The 13,986-nt window shown below is 42.5% G+C and overlaps 1 protein-coding gene across 1 annotated transcript in view; it reads left to right on the top strand.

Moving 5' to 3' along the window:
* Positions 1-13,986, top strand: part of LOC126162156 (intraflagellar transport protein 140 homolog) — a 240,584-nt gene that overhangs the window by 32,912 nt on the left and 193,686 nt on the right. The gene's annotated exons all lie outside the window — the stretch shown is intronic.

Genomic DNA, 13,986 nt, shown 5'->3' with positions numbered 1-13,986 from the left:
ATGTAGGACTTCCCAATACACCACCTACTGCCACCCACACCAGCCCTGTAACTGGCAAAATATCTACTATGAAAGGGAGAGCAACTGTGAAATGATACATGTCCTGTACCATCCATTATGTAAGCACTGTTCAGCCTTCTACATTGGTAGAACTACTACCAAGTTATCAGTAATGGTGAATGAGCATTGACAGAGGATGTGTATTAGCAAGACATACTATCCTGTTGCAGATTTAGTATCTTCACGGGCATGACAGCCCCACTACTCTACACTGTCACCAGGGATATTTCATGGGCTGATGATGGCTTAATAACAACCAGGGAACAGAGCGGCATGGAAGGAGATGAACTCACTGTGCAAGTCAGTCTGTGGGAAGCAGAGCATCTGAACCCACATAGAGGTGTGTGTGGCAATAAACTCAGCACATGGCTGGCATGGGTGGCCAACAACAAAGCACATGACAACAACACTCAGCACGAAGTGCAGTGTGAGCACTGGCCGACTCCACTTACTGCCACATGCAAGTAAACAATTCTATCAGTGGATCTGCCCATACTATGTGACATGTGCACCCTCCATTGCAGATTTCTGATCTACTTTGCTATGCTACCCATGCCAGCTCATCTGTTTCCATAGCAATGTTCGCTAGTGGGGATCCAAACTCCCCCCCCCCCCCCCCCATGTAGTGCCAAAAATGGACAGGCTTGGTTCACGACCTCCAGCACAGAACTGGAGAAGGTGTGAAGAGCCTGGCAGCCGACCGACCACAGATGCAAGTCGCAAGAGAGGTGGAAGAACATGGAGTCTGCAGCAACACGGGTTCAGCAGCTGCAGTGGGGACGAGGCCACCTCAACCTATGAAGAGGAGAATGAAGTGGAAGTAAAAGGGGCTGGGTCAAAATCCATGTGCTACACCTCAACAGGTGGAGGCACAAGCCTCGCTGGGGGCCAAGGTCACAACAATGGGAGGATGATGGAGGGAGCGGCAACAGGGAAGTGCGTCTCTGCAAGTAGAAGCCCGCTGCTGAAACAGCATTGTGATCAATCCTGCTGCTCAGCTGACTGGAAGCTCAAAGTGGCAGTGTCCTAACAGGATGTGGGCACAACCAATTTGCATGACAGGTCAGCTGGCCCCCACCAACATTCACCACAAACTACTGCCAACTTTTGCGGCTCATGACACCTGGCACCCATCCCTGCTGCCAGCCAAAGGACCAGACCCAAACTGCATCCCCAGGAGAAAAACACGGTGGTCTGTTGAGTGCAACTCAGGGAACAACAAATCCAGGAGACCCTGCAGATGGCACCCAAACAAATATTTCGTGGGAGTGCACCTGTTGACTAGCGTCACATGATGTGTAGCCAGAAAACTTGACAATTTATCATCGTGGGAAGAGGCAGACACAGACTTCTTCTTGAATGTACACATGAAGTGCTCCACCTCCAAGTTAGAAGCCAGGTGAAACTGGGCAGTAGTCAGATGCTGCATATCACTGCAGAATCGAAAGTCTTCAAACTCACATGACACAAATTACCTACTGTTATCAGACTCAAGCATCCTAGGGGATCCCTCAGTGGAAAGAATAACCGACAACTTGCCAGTGTGGTAGTTGACAACTTGGAGGACAGCTTGGCTGTGTACAGGAAGTTGGACAATCATTGACCACCAACAACAACATGCTGACCAAAAATGGACCCGGAAAATCAATGTGCACTCTATCCTGGAGGCACTCCAGGACTGGCCAAGGAGAGAAACTGGTGCAGCAGTGCAGCCTGATTCTGTGCATGGGCCTTGCAAGCCCACACCAGATGTTCGATCACCGGTCAATGCCTTCATAAGTGTCATACCCCTGTGCGATGCATGCAGCAACTGTAGTATGCAAGGATGCAACACCAGGGGGAATAACCACTCAGCAACATTGCTCCTCTGTGGCAAGCATGAGGACCCCCTTGACAGCTGTGAGCTGATCACATAGGAGGAGAAATGTATGCCAGGCCTGATCTGCACCCGAAGATACACTCTGATTAACTCAATTGGGCAGCTGAAATGATTTTCCGGAAACATGGGCCAGCAGCCATAGCGATCATGACTTCACATACTGTTATAGGAAAATCTAGCATGGTTTGCTGTGAGGCATTGTCCAACGTGAACAAGAGGGCCTGCTACTGATCAAACTCCAGATTGGGCCCCAACAGTAGCTGAAATAGTGCTTCAGTTTTGGTGTGCTGGGTGGTGGAGTGGTAATGAATGGAATAATTATAGTTATTGAGGAAGGGGGTCCACTGCTGCATTCGGTGGGCAGTCTTATCAGGCAGTTAGAACGAGGGCCAAATATGGAAACCAACAACTTGTGGTCAGTGATGAGGAGGAAGGAACCTTGCCCCATAAAGGAAGATGTGAAACTTTTTGATACCAAAGATAATAGCTAGCCCCTTCTTTTCAACATGTGAATAATTACACAATGCAGCAGAAAGTATCTTTGACGTGTAAGCAGTGGGCTGTTTGGTGCCATCCGGGGCAGGATGGCACCAACGTCATACTGGGACCATCACAGTTCAGTGTTAAGGGTTTATTGGTATAAAGCAAGCCAGACAGGGAGCAGGGCACAAATACTATTTGAGAGATTGAGAAATCCATTGACATTATGCGGGCCTGAGAGACTTAACAGCCTTCTGGTGAAGACAGTTAAGAGGCTCACAGATGTGCATGGCCTGAGAAATAAACTGAGCATAATACTTTGCCCCATTTGTGAATTGACCACTAATGGTGTAAGTTGCTGTTCCACATCCTTGTAATGCACAGAGACAGAGAATTGCCCTCACAATGGAATGAACCGTTTACTACAAGACACAACCTGACAGAGTGGCCACTGCAACTCCAGGCACCCCAAGACCCTGTATGCATCTAAATTAATAAGGCTGATTGATGATCCCATGTCTACTTGAAATTCGACCAGTTGCCCATCCACTACCAACATCTGCAAAGTGCACCTGGATGCACTAGGTGGAGCAGCGAAGACAGCACCAGAAGAATCCATGAAAAATGCCAGGATGTCCAACAAAAGATTCGCAGCCCACTGACTGTCATAAACAATTGTCAGTTGTCTTATCTGATGGCAGTCACCATACATGGCTCCCACGAGCACAGAGTCTCAGCAAACATGCAACAATGATAGTCAGATCAGAATCACCCAATGAACTGAAGAAGAGTGATGTCAAAAACTCGAAAACTGCCATGGGCAGGAATTACGAAGCTGCGAGACACACAAACCCTTTAAGCTCTGCACAGGCGAAGACAGGCAGCGCCACGACATATCTGCAACCAGTTTTTTCAATGGCAGCAACTCATTGGTAGGCGAGGTACCCCACAGGGCACCAGGGTCTGTTTACAATGCACACCTAATTGAGGCACATGCCAACTATGAGAAAGTATGACATTTGTCACTGCCATAAGCTCATGCAAATCAGCAGCATCAGCTAAATAAGGTGAGCACACTAGTCTGAACCTCGAGATCAGGAGCTAACAGGACAGTCAAGTCCCAATTTAGGGAGTTGGCCTAAGAGGTAGCACATTTGGGACACTCAAATTGACATTTGTGCTAAAGGTCCTGCAAATTGGCTATTCAGCGTACATATGACTGACCCGATTGTTTTTGGTGATGGTTAAACTACAACCTTGCCACCACCATATAGATTTATTTGAAATACTGTGTAAGCAACTGACATAGCTTGCAAAAGGGAGTTCTTGAGTCTTGAGGGGGGGCTTGAAATTTTGGACAACTTTGTACAAACTTGCACTGCTGGATAACAACAAGACAGCCTTATCAACTGGACTGATGATACACCTTACATCTACATCTACATCTACATCTACATGGACACTCTCCAAATCACACTTAAGCACCTGGCAGAGGGTTCATCGAACCACCTTCACAATAATTCTCTACCATTCCATGCAGGAAAAATGAACACCTATATCTGTGCGTGTGAACCCTTATATCCCTTAGTTTATTATGCTGATCATTTCTCCCTATTTAGGTTGCTATCAACAAAATATTTTCAAATTTGGAGGAGGAAGTTGGTGATCAAAATTTCATGAGAAGATCTTGCTGCAGCAAGAAACATCTTTGTTTTAATTATGTTCACCCCAAATCCCATATCATGTCCAGGACACTCCCTCCCCTATTCCTGGATAATACAAAATGTGCTGCTTTTCTTTGAGTTTTCGCGATGTACTCCGTTAATCGTATCTGGTAAGGATCCCACACCACACAGTCGTACTCCTAAAGAGGACAGACAGCATAAGGTAGACAGTTACTTTAGTAGAACTGTTGCATCTTGTAAGTTTTATGCCAATAAAGCGCAGTCCTTGGTTTTCCTTCACCATAAAATTTTCTGTGTGTTCTTTCCACTTTAAGTTGTTCGTAACTGTAATTCCTAGGTACTTAGTTGAATGTATCACTTTCAGATTTGATTGATTTTTTGTGTGACCAAAGTTTAACAGATTCCTTTTAATGTTCATATGGATGACCTCACACTTTTCGTATTTATGGTCGACTGCAAATTTTTTCACTGTACAGATATCTTTTCTAAATTGCTTTACAATTAGTTTTGATCTTCTGATGACTTTACTAGATGGTAAACAGCATCATCTGCAAACGACCTAAGACAGATGCCCAGATTGTCTCTCAAATCGTTTATATAGATAAGGAACAGCAGAGGGCCTATAACACTGCCTTGAGGAATTCCTGAAATCACTTTTGTTTTACTCAGTGACTTGCTGCCAGTTACTACAAACTATGACTCCTCTGACAGGAAATCACGAATCCAGTTGAATAACTGGGATGGTTTTCCACAAGCATGCAATTTGATTACAAGCCACTTGTCAGGTAAAGTGTCAAAAACCTTCTGGAAATCTAAAAATACGGAGTCAATTTGAAGTCTCTTGTTGATCGCACTCAACACTCCATGTGAATAAAGAGCTAGTTGTGTTTCACAAGAATGATCTTTTCTAAATCTGTGTTGACTGTGTGTCAGTAGACCATTCTCTTCAAAGTAATTCATAATGTTCAAACTCAATATATGTTCCAAAATCATACTGCATTTCGACATCAATTACATCAGCCTGTAATTTAGTGTATTACTCCTATTGCCTTTCTTGAATGTTGATGTGACCTGTACAGTCTTTGGGTACAGATCTTCCATTGAGCGAGTGGTTGTATACGACTGGTAAGTATGGAGCTCTTGTATTGGTATACACTGAAAGGAGCCTTATTGGTATACATTCTGCACTGGAGGCCTTTACATACAACCAGAATCTCTTTTCGTTGTGGAAACTATTATAAGCATATCCCATTGAAGTCCACATTAAATTTCGAGCTTGTGTAAAAGATTGCCAATATTGGGGATTTTGTGTTCATTTAATTTTGGCATGCCTTTTTTCATTGTTTCTGCACCATTGTTCTGACCTGTTTTGTGTACCAAGGGAGATCAGCTCTGTCATTTGTTAATTTATTTGGTATAAATCTCTCAGTTGTTGTCAATACCGTTTCTTTGAATTCAAGCCACATCTGGTCTGCACTTTCATTGTTAATTTGGAAAGAGTGGAAATTGTCTCTCAGGAAGGCGTCAAGCAAATTTTTATCTGCTTTTTTGAATAGGTATATTTTTTATTTATTTTTGGATAGTTTGGTAGTTACTGCAGTCAGCCTCATTACAACAACCCTGTGTTCACTAATCCCTGTGTCAGTTTTGATGCTTGTTATTACCTCAAGATTATTTGCTGCTAAGAAGTCAAGTGTGTCTTCATAACTGTTTACTATTCAAGAGGGCACATGGACTAATTGCTTGAAATAATTTTTAGGAAATGCATTTAGCACAATTTTCGATGGTGTTTTAAGCATATCGCCAGATTAAAGCATGTTACTTGGCAGTGCAGCAAGAACAATGCAAGTAATTCTCCCACATTTCCATAGTCTAATCAAAAACAGCAAATGTTGTCACTGGCAGATGGGGAGGGGGGGGGGGGGGGCTGGATGGAAAAGAAAACTGTGCAATGGGTGCCTGCCCCAGGACAAGGGTGTGAAGCAACTCTGCATTCTGGTTCGTCAGCACCTACATCTGCTACTTCCCATGCTACTGCTTCTCTTTCTGTAGGTGCAACTGTTCCTGCCAGTGTTGCTGGTGTTGCAATGTTCCATGGTGGCCCAAAATTAATATTAGGGAAAAGGCAACAAAAATGGGTAGGCATGACAACTTCACTACTCTACACTATTGGTGCACATACTTCACATGTTGAAGGTAGGTAGATAAAAACTGGGGCACAAAACCTCATGAGAGGAAATGAATTTGCCTTGTGAGTCAGTCAGTGGGAAGCAGAGCATCCGAACCCACACAGAGACATGCATAGCAATGAACACAGCACACGGCAGGTGCAGGTTGCTAACAGCTAAGCACACAACCACAACACTCAGCACAAAGCCCAAGGTGAAGTCTACGATAGTGGATCGTAGGAATGGGAAAAACTAACTGGTTGAAACCAATACTGGTATTTTAGTTTTAAATAACAAGTATTTTTCGGTATGCATTGGCTTGCAGTTTTATAAAAAATGGGAAAAGCAAACAGTGCTATTTTGATAACAATACCAACAGAGATGAGCAACAGACACATGGTATAAAAATTGGTAAGCATTGCTGAGACAATAATTTTCCAGTTACAGTGATGATGACTTAACGTAGAAATGCACATGCAGTGTGCAAGACTGGCCCCCACCTGGTCCACAGTACTGCAGTATGGTGCTAAACCTAGCTGGAAATATTTTTACTAAGTTTCATAGCAATGAAATACAATGCTTCATTTGCTTTAAAAGATGAAAGGTTTGTCTGCCACTTCTACAAGATAATGACAGAGGAAGGAAATTATGGTAACAATAATAAATGAATAACTTCACAACAATTCATCATAGTGTACAGTTAAAATAGAAAGTAGTTGATCTACTGCCTGTGTTAACATAATATACCTTTATCTAGTCCTTGAAAACAGACAAATTAACATGAAAAATAGAATTCTTGATGCTCAGTTTAGCAGTGACTATTCATAATGCTCAAATAGTGGTATGATGCCCATTTACAACATGATTTTTGAACAGAGTTTCAAAACATTAGTATCAGATACTAATGATTTTTTGTAGTATTCAGCCCCTTATCACATTTTTGGAAAAGCAGCGAATGGTGGACAGATTAAGATTTCTTTTATTTACCTATTTAATGTAATATTTTGATTCTATGTATCTTGAGACTGACTGAGTCAAAATTTTTCAACCCATGTTCCATTTCAATGTTTATTACAAAAAATTATAAGAATAAAAAATCAAAGATCTGTTATTTGAGAAACCAGTTTTTTTGAGCAGTTTTAACAGTCAGGTGAAACTGACCTGGAAGAAAACCCATATAACCAACTGCCATTCCTAGTTGAATGCAGTAAGAGTACTGGTCCACCCTGCTTACTGCTACCCTCAACCAAACACTTCCATCAGCGTCTGTCCTTACTATACGACATGTGTGCCGTCCATGGAACATTTCCAATCTCCTCCGGTGCACTATCCATGCCAGCTCATCTGCCTCCATCGTGATGTCTGCTGGCAAGGATACTAAACAGAGAATGCTCTGCAATATGACAGTCATGATCTCAGTGCACTGTTAACAAGAGAAATAGATGAAGCCTCAAAATCAACTTCAGTTGTGTTCACAATACTTTGAGACTGTACAATAAATAAAAGTCTTTTCAGATCTGGATCTGGCAATTTTATGATAGCCGTGCAAATACACGCATCTGACATGTATTGTGTGATTGCATCACTTTCTACAACATCATTACAATTGATTTCCACAATAACACTTGAATCTGCAATGTATTGTTAGTCCTGTTGTTGTCTTGTGAAAAGATTTATTTCCACATATAAATTAATTAAACAGAAGTATGCAGTTTCCATGACATTAAGTTCCAATGAGACAAATAACTATATAATCAGAAACAAAGAAAAAACAGAATGCAGGATAGAACCAAAGACCTCTCATATAGTCTACACCATTGATCCAGGGAGTGTATATAGCAGAAGTCACTACACATTACAATTGGTGTGTTGTTCTAGCTGTGCAGTGGTAGTGCATGTTGATGTTTCCTGCTTGGCAGCATCTGATGTTTGTTGAGACTCCTCTACAGCTTTCCATCCAGGAACATCTTTAGTTACTGCCTCTCCTTTGCCCGTGTCTCTTGGTGTCAGTTCTTTTCTGTTTGCTGTGAATCTAAAAATGCCAGTTTGATGTGGTCAAGCACAACCATTGTAGGTACACCATGGATGTTGATCTTGAAATTATTGTCGCCTCAACTAATGACTGTATATGGACCTGCACAAGGGTGTTGCAGCAGTCTGCATACCACATCATTATGTAATAGCACATGTGAATGGGTGGCTAAATCTGCAAAGACAAACATGCTGCATCCTGTTTGTTCCTGAGGTTGTACTGGACGAAACTGACGTATGTGGGAACGCTTCTTGGTTGCAAAGCCTGATGCTGTGATGGTTTCATCTCCCATGTCATGGATGAACTTCCCAGGCAGATGTAATGATTGGCTGTACATCAACTCTGCCACTGGCTTGGAGGTCAGGCTTGAAAACTTTTCATTTGTATAGCTTTTGTCCACTTCTTTGTTGCGTGACATGAAAGGACTGATTTCAGTTGTGGGTGCAGTCGTTCCACCATGCCAATAGCTGTGGGATGAAGATTGCTGATCGTTATTTGATTTGCTTACATCTAACAGTGTGGCAAGGGCCTTAAAGAGGTACACCTCAAATACAAGCATACATGGTACTTACTTGAATTCAGGAAAATGTGGAAAGCATGACAAACCAATATAACTTTCTTTTTACACAACCTGTTTATTTAACAATATATAATGATAAAATTTTCTTTAACAAAATGAACAAATTTGCAAAATTCTGTTGACCTTAAACATTAAGCTGAATAAGCTTTTACAAAAGAAATCTGAAGTGCTGTATTGCAAAACAGCAAACAATATGACAATGATTACAAGACAGCCGGACCTGCAGTGCACCCATTATCGGGTGAAACAGTGGCATTTACTACCGCTCTGGACACAGTCTCTCTTATTAAATGCCCGTCTGCAACACATGAAAACTACATAAGCACCATAGATGACAAGAGTGATTTAATTACTCAAAACAGATGACTTAACTTTTAATTTGAAAGCTGTATGTCGAAAGGTTCGGGGATAAGATGTGCACCTGTCCTTAAAGGTTAAACAGATAAGGAAACAGTATGACAATGATAAGGCTTAATTCAAAGCAACCAACCTCTTAATTTCAATCAGCAACCGAGGTGCGACTGGATCCCAACCCATCCCTTTTGACAATTTTATTTTGACTAAAGGCCTGGTGACAGTTGGCTGTTAACATTTTCAAAGTTAAACTGATTGTCAGTTATTAAGACTGCTCTGAAGGAATGTCTGAAAACATAACTTGTGAGCACTTATTACAAGAGAACTCACTTGGCGGAACCACAAGATCCAGCTAAAATACACCAATAATGACCCGGTCTTTCAAACACAGAAGTGAACAGCTTAGTACAACAGGTTCTCCAGATTGTAACTAATGACTGAGAAATGCAATTACAGTCAAAGAATTGAACCAGTTAACATCTAAATCTAACCACAAGGTCCCTCTTTTGTTTAATGGCAACCTGTGCCTTAGTACAATTGTTCCAGCTGTATTTACGACAAAAAGTTGATTCATTAGAACATTAATGATTGGGTACAAACCAGAAAGGAAAGGCAATATAATAGCGGGACAAATTTTCAAACAACTAGTGTCTTAGTACAGTATCACAACATATGTTTACGACCAAAGGGCCGACCGAGTAAAACTCTGAATGTCAGGTACAAACCAGAAAATAATAAGGAAGGCATGTAGACAATGACACATATCACCATGAGGATTACATAATTCTTCCCTTTACGAGCAAGCAGTTCCATGGATCCACAGTACATCGCAGTGGTTACTGAGTGCTGCCGTTGAAAGCCAGGTAGAAGAGGGCAGCCAGGCCACGAGCAGTCGTCCAACATGAACGTTGCCAACCAACCGATGGGATCTCGACCTGCTGCTTGTAGTCAACGCTGACTCCAGTGATGTACTCCAGTATCTTCACTCTGTGCATGCCCTCCTTGCACAGCTTGTGGCTTCGGCCGCTCGGACCTCTTGACCACCTCTTGTCGCAACTCCACCACCAATCTCCAAACTTTGTGCCTCCTCCTTGGGCCACCGAATGCCGTATATATATCGGCAGGTGAAGACCTTCTAAGGACACAATCCATGGATACCAAATCTTTCTCATAGATATTGGCAATGGGGCCGCAAGAGGGATAGTTGATACTACACCTGAGCCAGTGGCCCCAAGACCACCAAGGCTCTCCCTCCCCCTCTCAAACCTGAACAAGCCTACCCTGGGGTTAAGAACCTTTCACTCCGCCGGAATGTTTAATCTGACTGAGTTGAACCCTTATGAGCTTCCTCTTTCCGGGCTCCCTGACCAAAAGATTGACCAGCCTTAAAATTTTGACAATGGAATTTGGACCTAGGAAATGTGGGGCAAGCTTCCCTAAGTGTTCACCCTGGGAATTCCACTCAGGAATGTTCCTCATGTACACAAGATCCCCTATCTTCCCTTGAAAGGGGCGCTTATTTCTATTATAGCAACAGACCTGATGATTGTGAGCCATCCTAATATTTGCCTGAGCTTGCCCCCATTTCTCCTAAGAACCTCTGGAGTGACAGATGGAGGTAAAAGTTCATTTATTTCCTATAAATTGGAGGGCAGGGAGTTCATGGGATATGCGAGCATTAGGCTAGCTGGGGTAGCCTGGGATGCTTCATGGCACGCAGAGTTAAACACTAAGTTTAACCAGGGCAAGGTGGTATTCCACTTCTTGGGCAATTTATGGTGGTAAATAATGCATGCATGCTGACTTCAAGCCTGAGGATAATAAGGTGTGGTAGTAAAATGTTTTATCCCATTGCCAAAACAGAATTGTCTAAATGACCTTGCCAGAAAGCCAGGAGCGTTATCTGTAAACAATGCCCACAGTGGCCCAAACCACCTAAATATATTAATAAAATGAGAAATGGTTATAAGAGCGGTCACACCCTAGCTAGGTATCAACCAAACAAATCTGGAGAAGGCGTCCACTACTACAAGAATATGTGAATTGCCTTTTTTTTGTCCAGGGAAGCAAGCCCACATAATCAACAAACAATTTGTCCAACAGATGCTCTTCCCATTCCAACTGCAGCAATCCCCTCACCAGGGAGTTACTCAGTTTTCCTTCTTACAATCTCGGCATTCTTTGACTAAACCTCTAATGTCTTTATAAAGTGTTGGCCAGTCAGCTACTCCTTGACCTTCTCTAAGGTTTTATAAAGACCTAAATGCCCCCATACTGGAGAATTATGGAAGTACCGGAAGACCAGTATAACTAAGGTTCATGGGAGACAAATTCTAGTTTCCCCAGTCCTAACACTGCAGTTACACAGAATGCCGTTCTTCAGAAAAGTCACTGGATTCCTGTCCATCTAGTTGGAACATCCTGCTAAGGGTGTCAGCAACCTGATTATCAGATCCCTTAACATGCCAAACCTTAAAATGGAAAGCTGAAATGTGGACCGCCAATCTTGTGATATGCCCTGTCTTCCTAGGCTGAGCTAGGACCCAACTAAGGGCCTGATTATCCATCTGTAGGTAAAATTCATGATGTTTGAGATAGAACTGAAATTTTTCCAGGGTAAATAACACAGCTAACACCTCCAACTCATATACCAAGTAATTGAGCTTAGGCCCCTCCAGACACTGGGAAGCAGATGCCTGATATCTTGATCTTTCTGTAAAAGAACTGCCTCCACACCAGTATTGCAAGCATCAGTCTGGACCACAAATCTTTTCTTAAAGTGAGGTATGGAGTCAGGTATGGCTTAAACTGGTGGGTTGGCAATCACAGTTTTAATTCCTTCAAAGGCTGCCTGCTGACTTTCAGTCCAAATGAATTTCTCATTATTTCTGCGTAACAAATTAAAAGGAGCAGCAAGTTGCACAAAGTTTGCGACAAATCTGCAGAAATAATTTGCCATCCCTACAAATCGGGCAACCTCCCTCTTATTGCTTGGCTGTGGAAAATTCCTCAACGCGTTCCTGATCAATGCTAATTCCATACCCAGACACCGAATGGCCCAAAAATGACACCTAGCGCTTAGTCAACGTTATCTTTGAGGGTTTCACAATCAGACCCACATCCCTGAGCCTGGATAGTACCTTCTGGATGTGCTCAAAATACTCTTCAAAGGAGGCTCTAAATATAACCATATTGTCCAAATAACTTAAGACACAATTAAACTTTAAATCACCTAAAATTTTATTCAATAAATGAGATGAAACTGCTGCGCTGGTTGACAGACCAAACAGAACCCAGTTAAACTCATATGAATTCCAATCCATGATGAAGGCGGTGAGATGCTTAGATTCCTCCATTAAGGGTATCTGATAATAAGCCTGATTAAGATCTAGGATCATAAACCAAGATGCTCCAGAAAGCCAGGTGAAACAGTTGTAGAGATCAGGCAGTGGCAACGATTCCAAGATCACCTTTTTATTGAGAAGCCTGTAATCAAACACAGGTTGGAAATCCTGTTCCTGATCTTTAGGTACTAAGAAAATGGGGGAAGCATAGGGGGAGGTGGACGATCTTATGACTCTGTCTTTTAACAAGCCCTCAATTTTGTGCTCCTATATCTTTATCTTAGGTTGTGACAAGCGATATGGAGACTGGTGAACCGGCATGTCATCCATGATACGAATATAGTATCTAATGACATCTGTGACTCCCGACCTGTCACAAAGTATGGTAAGAAATTCTCCCAAAAGTTCTCTTAACTGTTTCCCTTGTTGACTAGAGAAGTGGTCCACCCCAAACAGCTAAGTGTTAATGCTGGTGTCATGTCCCATCCCCATATGAGCACATGAACAAAAGGCTATTCAATCGTTGGGGGAAAATTTGAAATGAAAGGTCTGGTTACCAAAATCGACACCATACCAGTCTTACGGATGAAGTCATGCCCTAGAATTAAGTCAGGCACCAGTCCTTTAACTAATAAAAACTTGATAGGCCATGAAAATTGACACATGGAAAGATTTCCCCACACTTCTGTGCACAGAGGTAATTCGTGGCCATTGGCCCCCCGACATCTCTCAATCGAGGGATATACTGGAGATAACCTACATAAGTGTCCATATTCAATAAACCACTCGTAATTAAGGAGTGACAGAGCTGCCTGAATCTAGTAACCCACACTATGGTTCATGCCCTATAGCCAAAGAAACGAATGGTAAGATACACATGGTGGCTGCCTGTCTACAACTACACCACTCCTGTCTCCAAGGACACAACCACACCCCCACCTGAAGTCATTTCTCAGTGCAAGGCATCCTTGGAACCAGGCATCTTCATACTAAATGGTCATATGCACCGCATCTAAAACAAGTGCCTGATTTCATTGATCCATGTGCTCTACCTATCACGCTACCTTGTGGACCGGAGTTAGGTAAGTTTTGATGTCGCCCATTAACTCATTTCGCTGGTTGTCGGCAAAAAACAATTTCATAACAGAGATAACAAGATTTCCTAACTCACGAAGAGTGACCAGATGGGGAAAGAGTGCAATGTGAGACCTATCTTCAGGCTGAATACCTTCCAAGACATAAGCAACTAAATTTGCCTTGGGAACATCCATATGTAGTGCTGATACTGCCTCATGAACCCACTCTACATATTCAAACAACAATTCGTAGGAGTCCTGCATGTGCCAATAATATCTACATTCTAGCTCTTTGCACATACGGTCTGATAACTTACCCTCCACGACC

This window comes from Schistocerca cancellata, chromosome 2 (assembly GCF_023864275.1).
Source record: "Schistocerca cancellata isolate TAMUIC-IGC-003103 chromosome 2, iqSchCanc2.1, whole genome shotgun sequence".
Classification (NCBI taxonomy): domain Eukaryota; kingdom Metazoa; phylum Arthropoda; class Insecta; order Orthoptera; family Acrididae; genus Schistocerca; species Schistocerca cancellata.
The sequence above is the reverse complement of the archived record's forward strand: the minus strand, read 5'-3'. Positions and strand labels throughout refer to the sequence as shown.